The sequence below is a fragment of the Vigna angularis genome, chromosome 5 (assembly GCF_016808095.1).
Source record: "Vigna angularis cultivar LongXiaoDou No.4 chromosome 5, ASM1680809v1, whole genome shotgun sequence".
Lineage (NCBI taxonomy): Eukaryota > Viridiplantae > Streptophyta > Magnoliopsida > Fabales > Fabaceae > Vigna > Vigna angularis.
This window is the reverse complement of record NC_068974.1, coordinates 13,246,676-13,253,123: the sequence shown is the minus strand read 5'-3', so window position 1 is coordinate 13,253,123 and position 6,448 is coordinate 13,246,676. Positions and strand designations below refer to the sequence as shown.

Below are 6,448 nucleotides of genomic sequence, written 5' to 3'. Positions count from 1 at the left end.
TCCAAATTCTGTGAGGAGCGTCTCTCTCTAACTGTGTCTTTCGTTCTTCGCATCCGTATAAGTGTTTCATCTTCTCAATCTTTCGTTTTGTTCTTTCTTTCCTTTAAGTTTTCTTTTAATCCACACAGCATAGTACTTACACTTAACATTGTGTTCAATTCTTGCCGTGAAAATCACACCCTCTAGAAAAGCAAGAACCATAATACTCTCTCTCCTTGGAGTCACCGGCGTCACCTCCAATCTATTGATCAGACTCGGTCACAACAGAAGTGGACGAGAAAGAGAACATAGTTGAAGAACTAGAACCATGGAAAGACTCGGTGGGATTATGATGATGGTGAAGGCCTGAAGCAACACATTGTAGATCATCATCATCCCTACTCCAAAGAAGCTGTGCGTACTGCATTAGATTTGGAAACGCTTCTTCCTGTGATGGTGATAACAAGGGTTGTGGCTGATAAACTGGTGGTGAAGGTGTTGGTGTAAGAGGTGAAGAAAAAGAAGCATAACTGTTATTGGTGTTAATGTTTATGTTTTGAGTAGAAGGTGAAGGTGGTATATTGAAGCAAGAAGAACGTGTTCTGGGAAATTGAGCTTTGCTTTGGATCCTTTAAACTTCAAAGCAGCAGCATCATAAGCAGCAGCTGCAGCCTCTGCCGTGTCAAAAGTGCCAAGCCACACTCTAGCAGCCTTTTTAGGGTCACGGATTTCGGCAGCCCATTTCCCCCATGGTCTCTGTCGAACTCCACGATAGTGTCTTTTTCTCCCTTTCAATTATTGCACAAAGCAGCAACAACAATATCAATCACAACAACGCTTTGGTTAGGCACACAGTTTTGGTTTGGTCCAATTTGTCATCAACTATAGCCACCCTAAGAAATTAAAGTACCAATGGAAAATATTGCTCACTGAAAATACCTAACTTCTTGTCCCCACAATCAAAATAAACAGAAAAGTAATGTTGTATAAATTATTATATAAGTATATCATATCTAATAAAAAAACTTAAAAATCGAGTTTTATAATGGAAATAGTTATATATATATATATATATATATATATATATATTTATATGGTGACAAACATGATAATAATTATGCTTGTAACCTTAAAAACACAGAATATGACACTACAAAAAAGTGGTTAATTACCGAAGGTGTATTTTCGACGGTCTTTGGGCCTTCGGTAAAGTTGATTTATCGAAGGCTTTTGACTGTCGGTATTGGTGCAGTGATTACCGAAGGACTTTAACCTTCGGTATTGGTGTAGTGATTTTATCGAAGGAATATACTCGTCGGTATAAGGTTCTACTTTACGAAATTAGAATTTGGGATTTCCCTCTCCCATTCTTCCAAATTTTGTCTTCGTTAAAACTTCTCCTCCCAAACAGTAAGCAGCAGTCGACCTTTAATACTCCCCGTAACAATCCTGCATCTCTGCCCCTCGTCGTCACCCTAAACTGCATCGATGACTGTTCTCTCGAGCTCCAATCCCTCGCTGGCGTCGCCGACGTCGAGCATGTTCCCCTCAGCTGCCTCTCCAAAGGCAAGATCGAGTCTGCTGCTGCAGTCCTCTTGCACTCCCTCGCCTACCTCCTGCGCGCCGCCCAGCGCTGCCTCCGTTCCTACCACCTCATCCTCTGCCTCGGCTCCGCTGATCGCACGTCGACTCCGCCCTTGCCGCTAACCTCGCCTTCGCGTCGTCCATATCGACACCACGCGCGCCGAGGAGATCGCAAACACCGTCATGGCGCTCTTCCCTGGCCTCCTTTGCCGCATGCACCTCCTATCCCGCCACGCGCTCTCCGCCTCCGGCTGGCTTGGCTCCGTCCAGCCTCTTTGCCGTGGGATGCGCCGCTGCCGCGGCCTTGTTCTCGGCATCGTCGGAATCTCCGCATCGGCTAGGTCTTTGGCCACTCACAGCTTGGCCTTCAAAATGAGCGTGTTCTATTTTGATACTCAAGCAATACGTATTTTTAATCTTTCCTTCATTGAGTGAAGATCCCTTCTTTAGTTGAAATTAAAATAGAAATCGATGTATCAATGCTTTAATTTTGTGATCCACTTGTTGTTTGTGAGACTTTATTCTTAATTGATATTGTAGCATTTGTTTCATGATTCTGAAGCATTTTTTGTTTTTGTGGCACTGTAACTGGTGTGTAACAGTTTGGATTTTATGATTAGCGTGTGCGTTAACACTATTGAAATTCAACTTACAAGAAACCAGACAAAAAGGTGGAAATACTAGAACAAAACATCTGTTTGGTTTGAACTCATTTGTATGGAAAAGTCACAAATGCTCTTTGACCATTCATTGGCGCATTCCTGGACAATGGTAGTTCATAATGAATTCAGTTTTTGATAGAATTAGAATAGCATGTATGGATTTGTTGTTCAGTCCGTGCAAACAAGCATTTCTGTTACTGGAATAGTGTACACGGTATTTTTTATTTACTATAATTAGGTACTGCTATCCAGAACTAACGAATTCTTGATTGTTCTGTATTTCAACTTCTAAATGTTTATTTACTATAATTAGGTTTTTACTAATTGATAATTTTGTCGTCAACCTTGCACTCACAGGGAAAAGGAAAAGCAAAGTTCCCTCCTGCAGCACGAAGAATGGATACTCTTAATGATTTACTTGCTGCAAGTGACCTTATCACTCCATTGTGCTTTAACAAATGAAACAATGCAGATTATTAATGTCGAATGTCTTCAACATGTGAAGCCTGGTATTTACTTGTTCATATGCTACTATATATTTTTCTTTGTTTCTGTTAGTTATTTATTGTTTGAGTTTTCTTACAAATATATAATGTATATAATGTTTCCATAGAAGCTTTTCTTGTAAATACGGGCAATAGTCAGCTTTTGGATGATTATGATGTAAAACAGCTCTTGATTGATGGAACCATAGCTGGATGTGCTTTGGATGGTGCAGAAGGGCCCTAATGGATGAAAGCATGGGTACGATAAATTTAGGAATGCCCTTCGGTAATTACCGAAGGATTTTGGCCCTCGGTAATTACCGAAGGGCGGAAGCCCTCGGTAGATGTTAGCGACAAGGGATTTATCGAGGGCTCTTTGGCCGTCGATAATCCGTCTGTAATTACCTTTTACCGATGGTTTCGGGCTGTTTCCGAGGACTCCTAACCTTCGGTAATGCCCTTCTTTTTTGTAGTGTGATAAACATATATACGACTCTTTTACTGACACTTCTGATGTGAAAATGTGCGTTTACCTGAAGCGAAAAAACCATTATTTGAAATATGAAACCAACAGACAGAAAAGGTAGCTAGGTTCCTTGTTGTTCTTATACTTGTTTATTTGTTTTGTTATTTCACCACTCTTCACCCTTTTTTTTATACTAATAAACTAATAATGGGGTATATAAGCTGGAAAACCGTTGTTAATTTCCCTTCGTTTGAAGGTATGGGTAGAACAATGCTACAAACCCTAAAAATTAATTTAACTTAAACAAATCATGAATATAAACTTGTTGGACTTAGATCTAGTAAGATCCTTTGTAAGGACCGGAGAATACATGTAGACTGGACTTATGGACAAAATTGAGTTAAAAGAAAACTAACTGTATCAGCCCTCTTTGACACAAACATAATATTCCTTCACTTTTTCCTCTTAAAAAAATGAACAAAAATTTAAGAAATTTAAAAGTTCAAGACAAGCTAGGATATAAACGATGGAGTCCTACTAAAGAACAAGTTGCTCTACTAGAGGCCCTTTTTGCATTTGGGATACGAAATCCAAATAGAGAGCAAGTGCACGAGATTGCAACGAGACTTAAAGTTTATGGGGAAATTGGAGAGTATAGCGTTTATTGTTGGTTTCAAAATTATGAGTATCGTGAAAAGCAACGAAGCTTAAAGCAAAACACCGCCACCACATCTTACTCTCCACTGCCCCTCTTGCCACCTTTTATGAATGGTAAGATATGTTGTATATTTTTTATTATTATTTTTATTATTTTAGCACGCCATCTCTGTGGATCCGGCTAAAGTGTGAGCGGTATTGGAATGGGAGAGTCCACGTTCGGTCATTGAAGTTAGAAGCTTTGTTGGACTGGAGGGCTACTATAGGCGGTTCATTGAAGGATTTTCTAAGATAGTAGCGTCGTTGACACAGCTGACCAGAAAATATCACCCGTTCGCGTGGACCGATCAGTGTGAATCTACTTTCAAAGAACTGAAGCAGAAGTTGACGAGCGCCCCAGTCTTGGTTATCCTTGACGCGGCTAAATCGTCCGAAGTCTACTGTGATGCTTCTCATCAAGGTTTGGGCTGTGTGCTTATGCAAGAGAGAAGAGCGGTCGCGTACGCTTCTCGGCAGTTGAAGATTCATGAGAAGAATTATCCTACGCATGACCTGGAGTTGACATCTATGGTCTTTGCATTGAAGATATGAAGGCATTACTTGTATCGGGCTACCTTCCAAGTTTTCAGTGATCATAAGAGTCTCAAGTACCTCTTTGATCATAAGGAGTGGAATATAAGGCAGAGACGTTGGCTTGAATTTCTGAAGGATTATGATTTTCAACTACGTTATCACCCAGGGAAGGCTAACGTAGTCACGGACGCGTTGAGTAGAAAAGTAGTTCATGTCTTGGCAATGATGGTCAAAGAGCTCCGTCTGGTTGAGAGTTTTAGAGATTTAAGGTTACAGTTCGAGCTGGAACCGAGCGATATAAGATGTTGTAACCTTAGAGTATCCAGTGATGTCTTTGATCGGATCAGAGAGAAGCAATCAATTGATGAAGATCTGCAAAAGATCTTGAGCCTGATCGGGACGGACAAAGCTGACTAAGATGTATCAAGATCTCAGGAAAGTCTTTTTGGTGGTCAGGTATGAAGAGTGATGTCGCTCGGTTTGTGGCATCTTGTTTAACTTGTCAACGAGCAAAGGCAAAGCATCAAAGACCGGGCGGTCTACTTCAGCAACTGGAGATTCCTGAGTGGAAGTGGGACAGCATTTCCATGGACTTCGTGACTCACTTACCCCGTACGGTCAAGAATCACGACTCCATTTGGGTGATAGTGGATCGGCTGACTAAGAGTGCACACTTCTTAGTTGTGAACCTAAAGATGTCTATGGCAAATTTGGCTAAACTCTACATAAACGAGATCATTCATTTGCACGAAGTTCCATCCAGCATCATCTCTGACCGAGACACAAGGTTTACTTCTCGATTTTGGCAGTCCTTGTAAAGTGAGTTAGGTAGCAAGTTGCAAATGAGCTCAGGGTATCACCCTCAGACGGACGGTCAATCTGAGAGGACCATCCAGACGTTGGAGGACTTGCTTAGAACGTGTGTTTTAGATCACCTGGGCGTATGGGATGAAGTATTGTCGTTGGTTGAATTCACCTACAACAACAGTTTCTAGTCCAGCATTGGAATGACTCCTTTTGAAGCTCTATATGGGAGGAAATGCAGAACTCCTCTCTATTGGTTCAAGGAAGGAGAAAAAGTGTTGACTGGACCTGAACTTATCCAACAGACGACCGAGAAGGTAAAGGTGATTCAAGAACAATTGAAAGCATCTCGAAGCAGACAAAAGTCATATGCTGACAAGAGAAGAAGGCCTTTGGAGTTCCCTGCAGGAGAGCATGTCTTTCTCAGACTGAATCCAACTACTGGAGTAGGCAGAGTCGTTCGTCCTAAGAAGCTGTCTCCCAAATTCATTGGTCCGTATCAGATTTTGAGGCGCATCGAATCAGTAGCGTACGAGATAGCTTTACCTCCTCGACTATCCAACCTTCACCCAATTTTCCATGTATCTCAACTCTGAAAGTATATCGCTGATCCTTCTCATGTACTAGAGTTAGAGGACGTTCATATTCGTGAAGACCGATCGGTGGAGATGCAACCAGTTAGCCTTGCTGGGAGCCGAATTAAGTACTTCAAGGGAAAATCCATCAAATTAGTTAAAGTTGTCTGGGACAAGAAGACGGGCGACTCTACTTGGGAAGTGGAAGATGCTATGAGAGACTTGTATCCTCGTCTATTTTCTGGTAAGCCTTAATTTTCGAGGATGAAAATTTTTGTAGTTAGGGAGAATGTCAGAACCACTCAAATCCACGCACGTGCCGTCTAAGTGGATTCCATGTGTCAAGCGAGGGGTTCGACACTCAGATGGTGGAAGGCAGGTGTTAGCAGCTGAGTGGACGTTCTTTTTGACGTTGGAAGGAAAACTTTGATTTTCAGAAATTCACGCCACTCTCTCTGCATGCACCCTTCTTACCCAGATTCTGAAAATCTCCAATATCTACATCTCCTTCATCTTCTCTCTAAGAAATCCTCACCGTTTCTTACTCCGATCATCACTCAGGACCATTTGTACTCCTCTGGTGTCAAGAGCTGCACTTTGAACCGATCGGTTTCGAGTTATGAGCTGGTAAGTTCTTCTCTTCACTCAGCCGTGCAGTTTTCT

At 41.7% G+C, this 6,448-nt stretch overlaps 1 pseudogene; it reads right to left on the bottom strand.

Moving 5' to 3' along the window:
- Window positions 1-241: 241 nt before the first annotated feature.
- LOC128196638 (ethylene-responsive transcription factor ERF113-like) lies at window positions 242-1,748 on the bottom strand (annotated as a pseudogene).
- Window positions 1,749-6,448: the final 4,700 nt, after the last annotated feature.